The following is a 16,060-nucleotide window of genomic DNA, read 5'->3' as shown; positions in this document are numbered from 1 at the left end:
TATTCAACAGCACCGTAGAAGACAAACAGACAAACAAAACTTCTAGAATTCCACTACAGTTCCTTAATTAATAAGTTTTTGTAAAGCTTTTTCAAAATATAAACCGGATATTTGGTTAATTATTTCACTTTTTTATTTTTTCGCAATTGAATTCCATCGCAATCAAAGTCTTTGGCATAGTAGGAATAATGAGAAGACTAAAACCTTCCTAAAGACATAAGAATGTCTAATGTATATTGATAATTTTTTTATTATAACTTTACATTACCACCAAATTAATCGCAGATTCGTGAATGAAAATGCATGTCAAGAAAAAATAAATAAAGCTATAGCATTGCAAATTGTCAATTTTCAATTATGTTGGTGGGAATTAGTGCATTAAGTGTGCGAGGCGCGCGTACACTATTGTTCATGATAAAACAAAAGGGTTCCCGTTCAAAATTCATTTTCTAATTTATCTATCCTTTACAGTTTAAGGTGTGTTTTCTTTCCGACAGTTATTCCCCACAGTTTCCTACGTCACCTGCTCTGATTTATCAATTCAAAATACGTAGACGAACTTTTTACCGTCTTTTTTTTAAAAATAAAAACAATTAAATCATTAAAAAATATAAACTGGAGTATTCTAAAAAAAATAGTATTAGTAGTAAATCCAACTATCTTATAGAATCAATCAGTTTCAATTTGTCAGTTTCAACTAAGTATCACACGGTCCATTGCAGTTATAAACGGTGGAGTAATGAACTAAGTAAATAGGATTGATTTATTAAAATAATTTTATTAGACTGTAATAAATTGTGGTTTAATGATATAATTGATATCACGCCGTGATGCCTTGGCATTGTTCAATTGTTAAGCGATTCTCGCCCTGGCCGGGATTTTCCGGTACGTATTAGGTTAATCCATTAATATTAATTGAGGCAATTAATAGAAACAAGCTCAGATTAGCTAAGCACATTACCGTACTTATTTACCAAGTAGAGCTATTTAAATCATTTTGTATTCACATTTTGACTGCAAGCTGTGAACTGCCTATAATAACTTTAACAAACATAGAAGTAGTAACTATTTAATTAACTTAATAAAAAAAAGACTTTTACTGGTGGTAGGGCTTTGTGCAAGCTCGTCTGGGTAGGCACCACCCACTCGTCAGATATTCTACCACAAAACAGCAGTACCTGATATTGTTGTGTCCCGGTTTGAAAGGTGAGTGAGCCAGTAATATTACAGGCATAAGTGACATAACATCTTAGTTCCCAAGGTTGGTGGCGCATTGGCTATGTAAGCGATGGTTGACATTTCTTACAATGCCAGTGTCTAAGGGCGTTGGTGACCACTTACCATCAGGTGACCCAATTGCTCATCCGCCCTCCTATTCTATAAAAAAAATGTTATATAATAAATGCGTACATTTCTTATGAAATCTTTTACAGCCTTCTTGTCTTCTTGCCTATTTGATTTGTCTATATGATTTTCTAGTACAATTTAATTAAACTAAGGCTTAAAAATATATCAGATATATCAGATTGATTCACTATTTAAATACAAACGTTTATCGTAAATGAAATTGGATTGGACCCATTGGTGTAATAGTCCGACAATTTAGCACAATGTAATCGCCTCAAGGGATTTGGTACAGGGCTTTTTTATGAAACACATTTAGACTAGATGTGTATTTTGAGTATATTTTAAATTAATTTTGTATACCTGTGTCTATGGCATTGATATAAAGTTCCGTGCACACTAAACCCAATTCTGAGACTTTCTTCTCTCTTGTCGTGTCAGATTAATTTATACAGAACTGAATAATTTTTTAAAAAAAAATCTCACGTGTAATGTAAGTGTTAATTTTAAATATAGTATTAAGTTCCAAGGTAAGTGAATTTAATTTTTATGAGAATAATAAAGTTATTAAGCCAGGAAACAATCATTATGATTGATCTGGCTGCATCTACTGTTTTTTATAATTAAAAATAAAATAAAAAACACTACCAACATCAACTCAATCAAAAATAATCTATATAAAAATCAATAGAATTAGTATATTTTAAAATAATTGCCGTAAATTAAAAAGTCATCCTTAATCCTCCTCCAGCCCGATTTCGGCCACGGCGGCCAGTCTCAAGAGATATTAGACAACTGCGTAGGATTTATTGTAGTGCAATCTCAATTCCCTAGCTCTCATAATCCAATGGGACGACAATCCGATATGACCAGAAAGAGTTCAGGTGCAGAACCAATGGCTTTACGTGCTTACCAAGGCACTGTTGCTACTGAGAATTTTCTGACAGAAAAACTCAATAACTTTTTATTGGCCCGACCTGGGAATTGAACCCAGGACCTCCGGGTCAGCGGTCCTATATCTAGCCACTAGACCAACGAGGCAGTCATCCGATCTTACCGTTCACCTCACGTCTTTTTTCTTGTCTTAAACGTTTCTTTGAATATTGTACAACATATACAGAAGTACTAGTAGTCTAAATTGCATGTTGTAGCAGTAAACTATATTACCAGAAAATTATATTTTAAATTTGTTATTAATTATAATAAAGAATAATACTTTCAAATATAGACCTACAGCTATCGAAAAGTGGTGACTTGCTGACGGTAAATGTGAGTAATACGAGAAAATTAAAGCATGTTGCATTAGTATTATATTATATTGAGAAACAAATCTCATGGAAATAATACATTAATAACTGTTTAACAAACAGTTTTGAAATCAGTCAAAAATGAATAAAGCCTCGTGAAATAGATGTACATTGACCATTTTGTTTAAAAAAATTACATATGTACATCAACATACAAAAAATCGTCAGTCATCCTACCGGGATGTCATTTTGAATAATTAATAAAAATATTACGTTACTAGATTTATATAAGTGACGTTTGAAGGTTGACGTATCCCAAATTAATAATTGCTTTCGTGAAAATTATTTTATAATCAAATCAAAACAAATTATGCTTCATTTAAGTAAGCTCTTGCGAGCACTTTTGAATTGTCATTTTACAAAAATCAATTAAATTTAAAGCTTACCCCGGTTCGGAATATTTTTTTTATGTAACAAAGGGCAAACGAGTAGGAGAATCACCTGATGAAGTGACTTCCATCGTTTATGGATATCCGCAACACCCTTGGGCTTGCAGGTGCGTTGTAGGCCTTTTAGGTAAGAAACTCGGTAAATACTCTTTTTCGACAATCAAATTTCATAAATACAATTAAAAAGAAATGATGTATCATAAACTAATAATTAAATATAAGAAATAACTTTAACGTAAAAAGGTAGGTCATTAATGCCATGACAATGTCTATGAGTGATGGCCACTTACCATTAAGTGTTCCAGTTGCCAGTACCTTTCAATTATATATTAAAAAATAGGCTAAAATCCATTTTATTCAAAAGATCTATTTTGTTTTAGATGATGCCTATGACCTAGTCCGATTTCAATTGCTTTCATTTTTATAGTTTTTATCAAGTCAAATTAAATAACATTATATATTTTAATTTCATTTCATTTATTGCTTAATAATATACCTTAATATCTTAATTTAAGCTAAGTTACTTTGATCTCAATCCAAGACGGCGTTTATTAATCAAACAAATATTTCAATTAGTCTAGGTGTTGATATTTATGTTAAGTGTACGTTTCGGGTTCCCGGCACAGGGGTTGTTTAACATGCGGCTTTATTTATTTGTTCTTCAAGTTAAAGTAAGCAATGGCAACATTTACTCAATCTGTTAAAGTGTTAAAGTTTTGATGAAATAATTATTTCTTTAGAAAATAATTAACGTTGGAAGTAATAAAATTTATGTATTTATTTACCAAGAGAAAAGTGTCTAAAACTGCTGTCACTTCAGCGATCCTGAACCGTATGCTGTGGTTTCCCGTCTTCTTCATATCGTCAATCAACCTGGTCCATCATATACTCCTGACAGGAATATCTAATATTACTATATATTATTTTTTTCCCTACATATATTTATATATTCGTCTATATTAGGCTTTTGTACCGATAGTTATGAGCCCCGTAACATAATACTTTAAGCATAGATGGATATTCGTTATTGATTGACTTTATTAATTTATATTTTAAAAATATGAACATCAAAAAACTATAAGCTTTAAAACATGGAAGACTTAAGTAGATACACTCGTTAAGGTGAATGAAATTCATTCATTATCATTTGAAAGAGAGCTTAAGTTGCCTAATTGAATTACCGTTTGACTTTCCATAATGTTTTTTTTTTCGCTTTTTAAGTAAAGTTGAGATCGTAAACGCTGCATTTAGAAACATCCTCAAATAGAAATAAGGCTATTCCGGTTTGAGTTTCTTTTTCATTATGAGGATAATTTTATACTCAACTTGGCGCAAAGAAGCATTAACAAAGAAGAAAACTCAGCTAAGTTGATTGTGATGCCTTCAGATATGCATAGAGTGAAATAAAGTTCATGCATTAAAGGATTTTTGCTATTTAAATGTGAGTTTACGTATAATATGTCATTTAAATATTATTTTCATTTCATCTACTGCCGACGTTTCGTGTACTTCTCGTGCAATTCCGTTTTGTTGTGTAGTTAAGTACAAAACAAAAATCAATACATTTTTTTTACAATTAATAATATCTTAATTTTTATTAAATTTAAATTTAATATGCTTCTCATAATTTTCCATATAAATTTTTTTACATGAATTAAACTCAGCATTTTTAGATTAATTTAATTTATTTTACGAAATAAAAATGCTGTACTTACTATACCTATTTATATGATTGATTCACTAAAATGTAAGTTAGAATTATTATTTTAGACATTTATTATGATATATATCGATACATTAGAGTTTCCCTAAAGAGAATGAATTTATTTACATTTGTAGATATTGAGTATTAGGAGATTGTGGAATATCAAGACAAAAAAAAGATGAATTGGACCACCTCCAAGAATCCGCAGGAACCTTAATCGAAAATTACCGGTTCAAAGACGGTTAGGTACCACTTCATAGCTTTATTTGTATTTATAATTGTTTTATCTTTAGTAAAGTCAAATTTTGCCAAATTTATATCTACGAATCTACTTAGGAACAGCAGTAGCATGATCGAATAAGCTCGAACCTTCATCATCAAGTTGAGAGAACATATTTGTCCAGCATGTGACATTTACAGGCTCTTAGTTTACTTTACTTGTAAAGCTTTGTTTTTTCCACCCACTCATGATAATATGTCCTATCGTTAAATAGCAATTCTAAGTGTTGTTATGTTCCTGATTGAAGGGTTACTGTACTAGTGTAAAAACAGGCAAAAGAGATATAATATCACAGTTTTCCAGGGTGGTTGACGTTATAAAGGATGGTTAATATTTTTTACATTACCAATGTCAATAAACGGTGGCCTTTATAATTATATAACGTTAAAAAAATGTTTTTCACTGTACTAAGATAGTATAATCAAATAATTACATATAAAATAATATTCTAATTTATTAAAAGTATTTTAAATATTGAAATTTTAAATATTAATAAAATAGAAAATAATATCAGTTACGAATGGATTTAATAATAAAATATTTAAATTTTTAGAGCTCATCCGGCAGTTTTTCTACGAAGTCAAAGACTGATATCAAGTTTCTGATCTAGTGAAGCACCCGCATGTGTAGTACGTAGAAAACTAAGTAGGTAATAGAACCTCCTCTAACCTTCAAAGTGGGTACTTTATTCACATACTTTGTGATCGAGCAGAAACTTTACCACGCAGCATTTTTGTACCAACTGTAAAAGAGGTACGATTTTTACTAAAACTATCCTACATACTATGAAGACTCCAAATAATCTAATACTATCTTTTTGAAATGGGCTCATATCAAGCCTTCTACTTAAAATATCGAGACCTTAGGCTAGCTGCGAGACATTTACAGGGACTGTTACTTTACTTAATTTTATTTTGAGATATAGATAACTAAACGTCCTCTTGACTGATTTCGGCCACGGTGGCCAATCGCAAGAGAGACTAGTCAACTGCGCAGGACATATGAAAGTGCGCAAGTGTGCGCAAACAAAGGTGCACTCTCTAATCAATCACTCTCAAATTAATGTCAAATTTTAATTAAATTATAAAATTTAATAAATCGAATATATATATGTAGGTATATTGGATATATATAAAGTAAATTAGTCCTCACGCTAAATCAATTATTCTGCTTGTTTAATGCAAAAATTAATTATAAATTTATACCAGAAGGTTATTAAATACTAACTGTGCCCGCGGTTTTACCCGCGTATAATTTAAAAAAAAATCACTAAGTGCAGACTTATAATATTTCAGTATATGCAACATATTTAGTTCTATTTTCGCGAGATATTAGTATTTATTCGGTTATTGCCGCACCTGGATCTAAATGCGGTAACATACAATTCGAATTGCGTTCTGTTGCGTTGATAAAGGCCCCCGGTAAAAGTTTTACTCATATATCTTCCATGTACAGACAGCGATTAGTTACAGATTTGTTATATATACTATGTATATTCTTCTTCCGTAGGTTTTTAGGTATTTATTGACTATACTTGATTCTGAACACTAACGGAATATTGTAGTTCAACTTTAACAAATCCATGAATACTGATAATATTTTGCAATTTATATTGCAAAGTGAGCATACGAGTATATGAGCAAAACAAAGGTTTTCTTGAGCAAAGCCAAAATCATTGTATGACTTTTCATTCGACTACACATTGGAGCGATTTGTTATTTAAGTCATGTGCAAAAAGTTTATCGATATTTACGCTTCAATGATCAGGTTACACCATAAAATGGTGAACCTACATTATTACGGTTTTATGTATAAATATATACAATACTCTGCTGTACCTACCTTTGATCTGTTTTGATCAGTTTTAATTGAAATGAAAAATGTTTTATGATTTAATAGATTATACTCCATTTAAAAAATATCTAAAACAAAATCATCATAGCTTATGTTTTTAAAACAAATTTCAATAAACGAATATGTTTACTTATTATCGTCATATTTCGATAGGTCCTACGTCAAGAATCGAAAGTAGTACATACATCTTTTTACAACTTTTACGGCAAAGGCTTTCATAATTTGTATTATAATAATTATAATATGTTAGGTAAACCAAAATTGTATCTGAGTTGTATATCCAATTTTAAAAACGGAACAAAAAGCCCTTTTTGATATATATTTACAAACTTATAATATAGTTCTCCTGTAAAATTAACTTATTCCAATTACGACTCTTTACGTAGGATCCTTCGATAAATATTATTTAAAATTTTGAATAAATAAAGTAGTAATGTGACAAACCTAAAAATAGTAATAGAATATAAGTAAAGCTACTAATTGATAACAAAAAATTTATCGAAAATATTTTATATCACAGTATCAAATACAATAGCATCAGTTATAACGATAAAAATATCACCGTTAACGTACAGCAAGTCCATTCTACGTTATTTGTGGGATGGCAGCCGCGTATCCGCCTTTTATCCAATTTGCTACAGGATAATAATGGCAGAATAAAATACATCGTTCGCTAGATCGTCTCATTCACTCCGCTTTGAACGGTGCAATGAAAAAGTTACACCCGTCACAACGAAAGGTCAAGCGGTAATCGTTGGATTGACCTTTGTACTGATTTCAATGTGTGGAGTTAAAGATCTAGTACGGTCAGAGTTGAGTTTTGTGATTGAATTCTTTTCAATGTAATATTATTTTTTTCTATTTGTAAGAATTTTCATTAAATGTTAGGCAAAACCCGATACGGATTGGCAAATATAAATAAAACCACCACATTCCACAGGCGGTTTATTTACCTAACCGCTGATCATCATCATCATTGATCATTCATCGTTTGAAGTGATGCTTGTAATATTTTTCGTTAGGTTCGTTCTTAATATATCAATAAAACTTATTATAAGATTATAAGCATTATTCGTGATTGCAATTTTTAATTATATAAAATTATATATACATATGACCGGCTGAAGTTTTTCAATTGTTCTAAAAATAATACGATCTACTGCAAATTCCAAAACAAACTTGGTATGACGCAGATTTTGTCCGCTGAATACAAAAGCCGAGTCCAAAAAAGTAGTCAGCTCAGTGTAAACAAATAAATCTTATAAGGAATTCCGCCCCTCGACCAAAGCAAACCACAACCACAAACATTCTGAATAGTTTGTTTGCTTAATATCAAAGAATTTGAATTGGATTTTAGGAAGGAAATTTTTTATTCCCTATCTGAACAACGTTAGAATTTATTATTGTGCTATTTTACGAAAATGTTGTATATGAAGTTATAGATATTAAAACGAGACTATTATATTAAGAATTAAAATATTAAATAAACGATTTAAAATGTATAAAAATAATTTCTTTGTTATAATTAAAAGATAAATAAGCAACCTCTTAATATTTGATTGCTGGACTAAGGCCTTCTCTACTTTTGAGGTGAAGGCTTAGTTCATAATCCATGTTGCTCCAATAAGGCTTTGTGTATACACAATTTGTGGCAGATCCGTCAGTATCCTCCCTTTTCTTCACCGCCAATTATAAAATTAAGCACGTGAAATTAAGCACGTGAAAATTCAATGAGGTTTGTCCTGGGTAACCCACAATTTATTAAGACTGTTCTAATAATTTCATCTTAATCAAGCCATCTTAATGTTATAATAATTGTTTTATCATTATTTATATTATATGAATTTGATAATTTTGTTTTAATATTATTGATTTTATTATGACAATAAAATATACAGTAACAGCCTGTTAAACTGTCCCACTGCTGGGCTAAGACCTCCTCTCCCTTTTGAGGAGAAGGTTTGGAGCTTATCCTACCACGCTGCTCCAATGCGGGTTGGTAGAATACACATGTGGCAGAATTTCAATGAAATTAGACACATGTAGGTTTCCTCACGATGTTTTCCTTCACCGTCAAGCACGAGATGAATTATAAACACAAATTAAGCACATGAAAATTCAGTGGTACTTGCCCGGGTTTGAACCCACGATCATCGGTTAAGATTCACGCGTTCTAACCACTAGGCCATCTCGACTTAAATAAAAATAAAAAAATATATTTATTTTTACTTAAATATTTTCACGTTTTGATGTAACAAAAATTAATGAAGACCTAGTTTTATTCTTAGTATGTGACGTCATCTAATAATTTTATAACTTTGTATAATCTTTGTATAAAACAAAAAAAAATGTACATGAAAACATTTTGTTGGTTTTATTATTAAAACACTTTTAACGTTTTCTGTACACACAAACGAATACATTGTCTCTTAAAAGAGTTACTGACTCAATGTAGCCGAATAACAGGCGAAACAATTGTGTACTCATTCTTTTTTTAATGTTGTGCGTATTTACAATTGCTAGGGAAGTTGTTGATGGTTTTTCGAATAAAATTTCCAATTAAAAATAAAGAATGAAACTTGAAGTCTATTTATTATTTATTCCAATGAATATAAAAACATTAGCAATTGTTTTAAAAAATTATTTATTATAGTTTGTTTACTTATAGTTAAATAAAAAAATGCAGACGATGAAAGGCCACGACTTATTAGTATACAATATATATATGTATCAATAAGTATCAGTATCAGTAAATATCAGTAAGTAAGTAGTAATAGTGTATATATATTTCAAATAGGTTGGCAGACTGTCAAACGAGCGAATGACGATTGCATGCGAGTCGGTGTTACCCCAACAGTTCGCCAATAGTTCCACTAACTACTACTAACCGGTAATTATTTTGATGATTCAGATCATCATAATTATGTTGTGTTAACAATCAAAGAATTCTAGTACCAGTTTTTTCCTATATTGCAATACGTTAAAAATATAAAACCTTTGTTATTGTTTTCTTTTTTAAATTGTTATTTTTATTATTTTCGCCCATAAGCCTTGTCAGCTTGTTTGGGTGCTGCTTAAACTAACAAACATGAACTCTAAATAAACTAACATATATAATTAAAACACACACACATCAAATCTAATAAAAAAAACAAAATAATATACAGGTGAGCTTTCACTAAATAAAGCAAAACAAAGCTATTTTAATATTGTACATATTATGAGCGTGCAGACATACAATATTAAATATTATTACAAAAGTATTATTCGTTTTGACATTGAACCGTTTAGCAAATATTTTTTGAGTTTATACTTAATATTCTGTCAATCTCGCTTTAAAATCTAATGGAACTACCATTATTAGCTTTAGTAGAAGATAATCTGCAGTTTGGTTTCCATAAATGTTGTATGCTTTAAATGTCTGTATCTTGTTATAGGCCTTGTTGTGATTTTATGTGTTATAAAGTTTCTGTTGTAGTAAAAATATTTTTTTAAAAAGGAGTACATGATTAATTTTTTTGTGTACTGATAGTACTTTAAAGTATTCGAATACTTCTACGTTGTCGTTTTCATTATCATTGTTTGTAAAAGGCAATCTCATTTAGATATTTTTTTAACCAATAGTATCTTGGAAGGTATACAAAATGTTTTACATTTTAGCTTAAAGAAAAATTACACATCGAATAATCCGCCACATTTCTTATTAAAAGATTATCAAGACAAAACAAAATTTCTTTAAAGATTTATTTTTATATTCGAATGTGTTGTCATGTTGAAATTTCCAACTTTGAAGAAAATAAATTTATAGAATTATAGATTGACGTAACGTGTATTTAGATTTTTTCATTTGAAACTTTTGTTTTATCGATTTATTTGTTTATATCTGCCGAGGGGACCATTTTTTAATGTAGGAAATGTGCTTCAAATATACGTCTTAATTTATACTTTCAATCTGTCATAGGCCACTTAGGCTGAAATTAATTTTGTATAAATAAATCTGGCAACTAAAAAGGATTGGACTTTATCTCCAAATTTACTAATTGATAATGACCTCTCAGCGAAATAACATAATACATGTATTATACATGTAAATTTTTCTATATTTGGATGCATACAATTCAATCCCTCTCTTCCATATAGGAATCCATAGCTTATTGCCAAAAAAAACTATAAAAAGTACAACTAAAGTAAATAAAAATTATGTAAGATAATTAAATAATATTTGTATAAAAAGTTACGAATTCCCCGAGTCCCGTTTTCCCGTCTTTTGTTAGAAAGTAGGCCCAAACAAAAAGTCACGACTAAAATGAATGACATTCGTTGGAACATTTTCCCCGTAACTTACAATTTAAACTTCGCAATCTAATTTACCGTCACTGACTGAACGAAGATTTCTGAAGACTTCATAATGTTTTTATGCTCCCTAATAAAAAAAAATCCACAGAATGAAGCTTATGATAATAACACTGCTTATAAAATGCCACCTTAAAAAAGCAAATTAAGTCACACCGAAATGAGCAGGTAATATTATTTAAAGGCAACGATTCAATTTTGTTTAATGGAAGGTAATCACGACAATTTGCTTTTAATAATATTTAATTGAGACGATGTTTTAAGGTATTTTTCTACTTACTCGACGAAATTTTCCATTTATTAATTATTTATTTAGAGTTCGTCCAATGTAATATACTTGGTGGTAGGTGCGTAAGTCCGTCTATGTAGATACTACCCACTTATCATATATTCTATCACAAAACAGCAAAACTTAGTGTCGTCATGTTCCGGTTTGAAGAGTGAGTGAGCCAGTGTAACTACAGGTACACTGGACATATCGTCTTCGTTCCCAAGGTTTGGTTGGGTTGGCGACATACGGGATGGTTAATATTTCTTACAAAGTCAATGTGCGATTATGGTAAATGGTCACACTCTTACCATCAGGTGACCTTTCTCAGTCTGCCTACCTAATACCATAATATATATATATATATATATATATATATTGAATATATACACATTGATTGAGTTCGAACCTGGGCCAGAATCACTGAGTTTCTAAACTTGACTCAAAAACATATAAAGTATTTTAAATTTTTTTCGTCGAACAAACAATCTAAACGCCTTAAACCATGATTTGTAAACGCACAAACATATTATTAATATTTTTGTTCGCAAAATAATGATTTCCCGTAGTACATAAAAAAAGACAATACCATTATTATAACACACAATCTTGTATAGCGATTCATGATAATGATATATCCAATTCATTGTTTGTTTGACCGATGTTTACGTCGATACATATCCTGTTCAAAAGCTAACTCTTATTATGAAAAACCTTATACATTTCCTCGATTGCTATTTCTTATATTTTTTATACAGTGGTAAGATATTCTGTTTGTTTGATCAGTTATTTATAATTGCGTACCATTATTCCATCCGACATATTAACCATATCATTGTATGTATGTTTATGTGTTCTGCTTTTAATCACCATGCCTTCATAGATTCAGATAAAACTAATCTACTTTTTATATGTAAATCAAAAAGAGCTGAAGATTCAAGTATTAATCATAAAGTATTTATCATTATAAAAATTTAAAAATGTAAATAATATTCGCTAAAACTATTATATTACAAAATTTTTGGTAGAGATTTTAAAAAAAGAAACACGATGTAAGCGTTAACATCTATTAGCACTGGCACGGGTGAAGTGATCGTTTGGTTCGATACTGATATTTGTTTATTTATCTTTATTAAGTAACATCGGAATGGTGTATCATATTTTTAGAGCAAGTTTTTTTTTATTATTTTTATATCGATCAAACGAAATATTTCTTTTACGAGTATAAAACTATTTTTGATCCTATTTAAAGAGGCTTGGTCTTTGTAAGTGGTTTTTATTTAATTTGAATTGTAGTAAGATATTTTAAATTTCGTGTGACTTCTATAGTTATACAACAATTTTCACAACAAAATAAGGAATTTTCTCTACAATTGTATGTAAACATCTTGAAATCAATTATGTTGGTATATACATATATATCAACATTATTAATGTGTAATATATACATCTCTTTTCTAAAAAAAGAGGGTGAAGTACATGTTCGCACCTCCAATTTGAATACTAATTTACTTAAGAAAACTACTTCTCTATGTAAAATACATAAACATTGAATTGACAAGACACTGTGTTGTTTTGAAATCAGTTAGTCCAAAGATATTGACAAGTTAGGTTAAATAAAAGCTTACACGTCTCTTTACCAGCCGTATAAGATTAATTAAAATGTATCTAAATCGATTAATTCACTAACCGTGGGCTTAACAAACAATGGTCATGTGTATACTTCTAAGGTTTTGGGCAAGCCCGTCTGGGTAGGTACTCATCACATGTTCTACCGCAGAATAGCTTCGCTTAGTATTATTGTGTTTCGATTAAAAGAGTGAATGAGCCAGTGTGCGTCCAGGCTCAATGGAAAACATCTTAAATCCCAAGGTCAGTGGCGCATTGTCGATGCAAGTGATGGTATTGATAATATTTTTAACAGTGCCAATTTCCACACGGTGGTAACCACTTACCATCAACTGTCTCATTTAGCAGTCTACCTATTTTAAATAAAAAAAAACATATATTTTTATTATGTATAAAATAAAAGGAATTTTCTAGAATCGTAACATTTTAATATATTCTTGAATACTACGTGGATAAACATTGTTTTACTTTTATCAAAGAATGGAGCTACATTATTCATGACCTCCGTTTGTTTTCTTACCATTAACTATGGCATTATAAGTCATATTTAACTAACATTACATAAATACACTTTGTTTTTTGAAACAACTTAGTGTATTTTATTTTGTTTTTAATGATCAATGAGAGATATTTAAGGTAGAAGATATTATATATGTCATAATATATTATAAAATGCGCTTCATCTTTCGCGATAGTGAAAATAAATAAAGTAAAATTTAACAGCCTGTAAAGGTAGTACTGTTGGGCTAACTACTCTACTTTTAAGGAAAAAGCTTATAGTTTGTTCCATAATCAAATATAAGGCAATGTTCAATAATATTTCTGTGACAGATTTCAATTAATATAATTTTACTAACATTTTAACATTGCCTTCTGTTAATTGCTTTAATTCGATAAATTAACGTTTTATATACTTGAAATAGATGGATTAATATTAACCTTCGTGGGACCCATCTCATTTCTATGTCATTAAGGAGTCACATCTCAATTAATATATTACCAAAGTCCAATGACATACTTAAACATTAATATTAAGCAATTAAAATATGATGTATTTAGTGTTTGTTGTTAAAATTATGCTTGTTTTACAAGCAATACTTGATTATATTTAATTTATATAAATACGTATTTTAAAAAAGTTCTTATTATTTAAAGGGAACTACAATTCAAGAGTTGATAAAAATTAAATCATAATTTCTTATTTGCTTCAAGCTTATAAGCTATTATACTAAATGTTTAATACATTTTTAATTTGTTCGAAACATATACATACATACTTGAATAATTTGAATTTGTAATAAATTTAAAGGTTTAAATAAGTTACTGACATTTGCAGCTAGTTTAAAAGTATTACTTTCATATTAAAATCATTCGCTTCGTTATCTTTTGGAATAATGTTATATTTTCTTATATTTAAAATAGTTTTAAAAGCATTTAAATAGAACTTATCTATGAAAGTATAAAATAAAAAAGTTTTAAATAAACTTTATAAGCGTTTCCTGAGAAGTATATAGCTCGAGCTCTCACATAGATTTGTAATATTCATATTTTATTTACGCAGTATATGAAGAGAATCCATTAGGAGCACACGAGTCATGCTGACTCGTCAGAAAACGGGAACCACAAAGACCTCTAATATTTACGATCATTCATCTCATGTCACTTTGCAATGACAGATTGCTCTGAATTTACAATAAATAAAACTTTACCTACCTAAGCACATCACTTAAAAGTGGTTCCGGAAAGTTGATTAAAGTTTATTGGGTGGTGTAAACTTTACGCCATATTCGTTCGTGTTGTTAAGGTGTTAATCAATTAGTTATTTTGACGTGAGGGGAGAGCGGGGAGCGGCAGTCCCGACGCGGTGGAACGCGGGTTAGTCGCAACGCAGCGATATCAACTGCGGGGTTCGAAGAGCGCGCCAGACGCGTTGTACGCACGCATGCGTCCCAACTTCAATGACGTTGGCCCCAACCGCAAATTTTTCTCTATGCCAGTATCAACTAAATTGCAAAACCGCAGCCGAAGGTAACGCTTGGGGATTTCTGCGTAATGTAATCACCAGAACAACATGAATATAACGTGATTTTTTTCCCTACCGAGTTATGCAGGGTTAATCATAACGACTGGAATTAGCATAAGGCCGTGCTGAGATATTTGATTTCGCGGCTAAAGTTATATTATAATTCAACAGTTTTTTTATCCGGTCCAGTTAACTATTAATAATTAATATTTATAATTACATTTAGTTAGAATATATTAAATTAGGTTAATTATTTACTTATTTAAAAGAAAAAATAAAAAAAAAAGATTTTGGTATTATTTAGTGATGCATTTTGCTTTTGGCTATAGCATTTTATCTGGAGTAGATTTTTCAGTCATTTTCTAATGTTGGTTCATTTATTAAAAACATACATTAACAAATTTTATTTGTGTGCACGTATCTTTATTATTATATGGGCACGGTATATTATGTCATTAATAAAAACATTTAAATAATTAGAATAATTTTTTAAAATGTTTTCAAAATAAAATTAAAGAAAACATAAAATTAAAAAAAGAAACATTATTGCATACAAAATAATAATTATTAGCGGCCCTATGAGCTTTAGGCAACATCTTACAAACCATCTTAAGTTCTACAAATAATCACAGGCACAAGAGATATAACATCTTAGTTTCCAAGGTTGGTGGCACATTGATGATGTAAGCGATGCTTAACATTTCTTACAATGCCAATGTCTATGGGCATTGGTGACCACTTACCATCAGATGGTATTCTATAAAAAAAAATGAAAAATGCTTTTCTGGTATCAAGCACACAATGACTCTTATTGCTATAGTTTTATATTTATATCTAAGAATTATGTTTTAGTTTGTTTTTATTATATGAAATATAAATGAAGATTTGTAGGTAAGATTATAAAATTA

At 29.9% G+C, this 16,060-nt stretch overlaps 1 protein-coding gene across 1 annotated transcript in view; it reads right to left on the bottom strand.

Annotated features, from left to right (window-relative positions):
* LOC126771210 (hemicentin-1-like) overlaps nt 1-15,000 on the bottom strand; it is a 42,473-nt gene extending 27,473 nt beyond the window's left edge. The window contains exon 1 of the mRNA XM_050490966.1: nt 14,843-15,000. The gene's annotated coding sequence lies outside the window, so the exon portion shown is untranslated. The remainder of the gene's footprint in view (nt 1-14,842) is intronic.
* Between the last annotated feature and the right edge of the window lie 1,060 nt (nt 15,001-16,060).

Source organism: Nymphalis io, chromosome 10 (assembly GCF_905147045.1).
Source record: "Nymphalis io chromosome 10, ilAglIoxx1.1, whole genome shotgun sequence".
NCBI lineage: Eukaryota > Metazoa > Arthropoda > Insecta > Lepidoptera > Nymphalidae > Nymphalis > Nymphalis io.
Note: the sequence above shows the minus strand (reverse complement) of the source record. Positions and strands in the feature narration are given on the sequence as shown.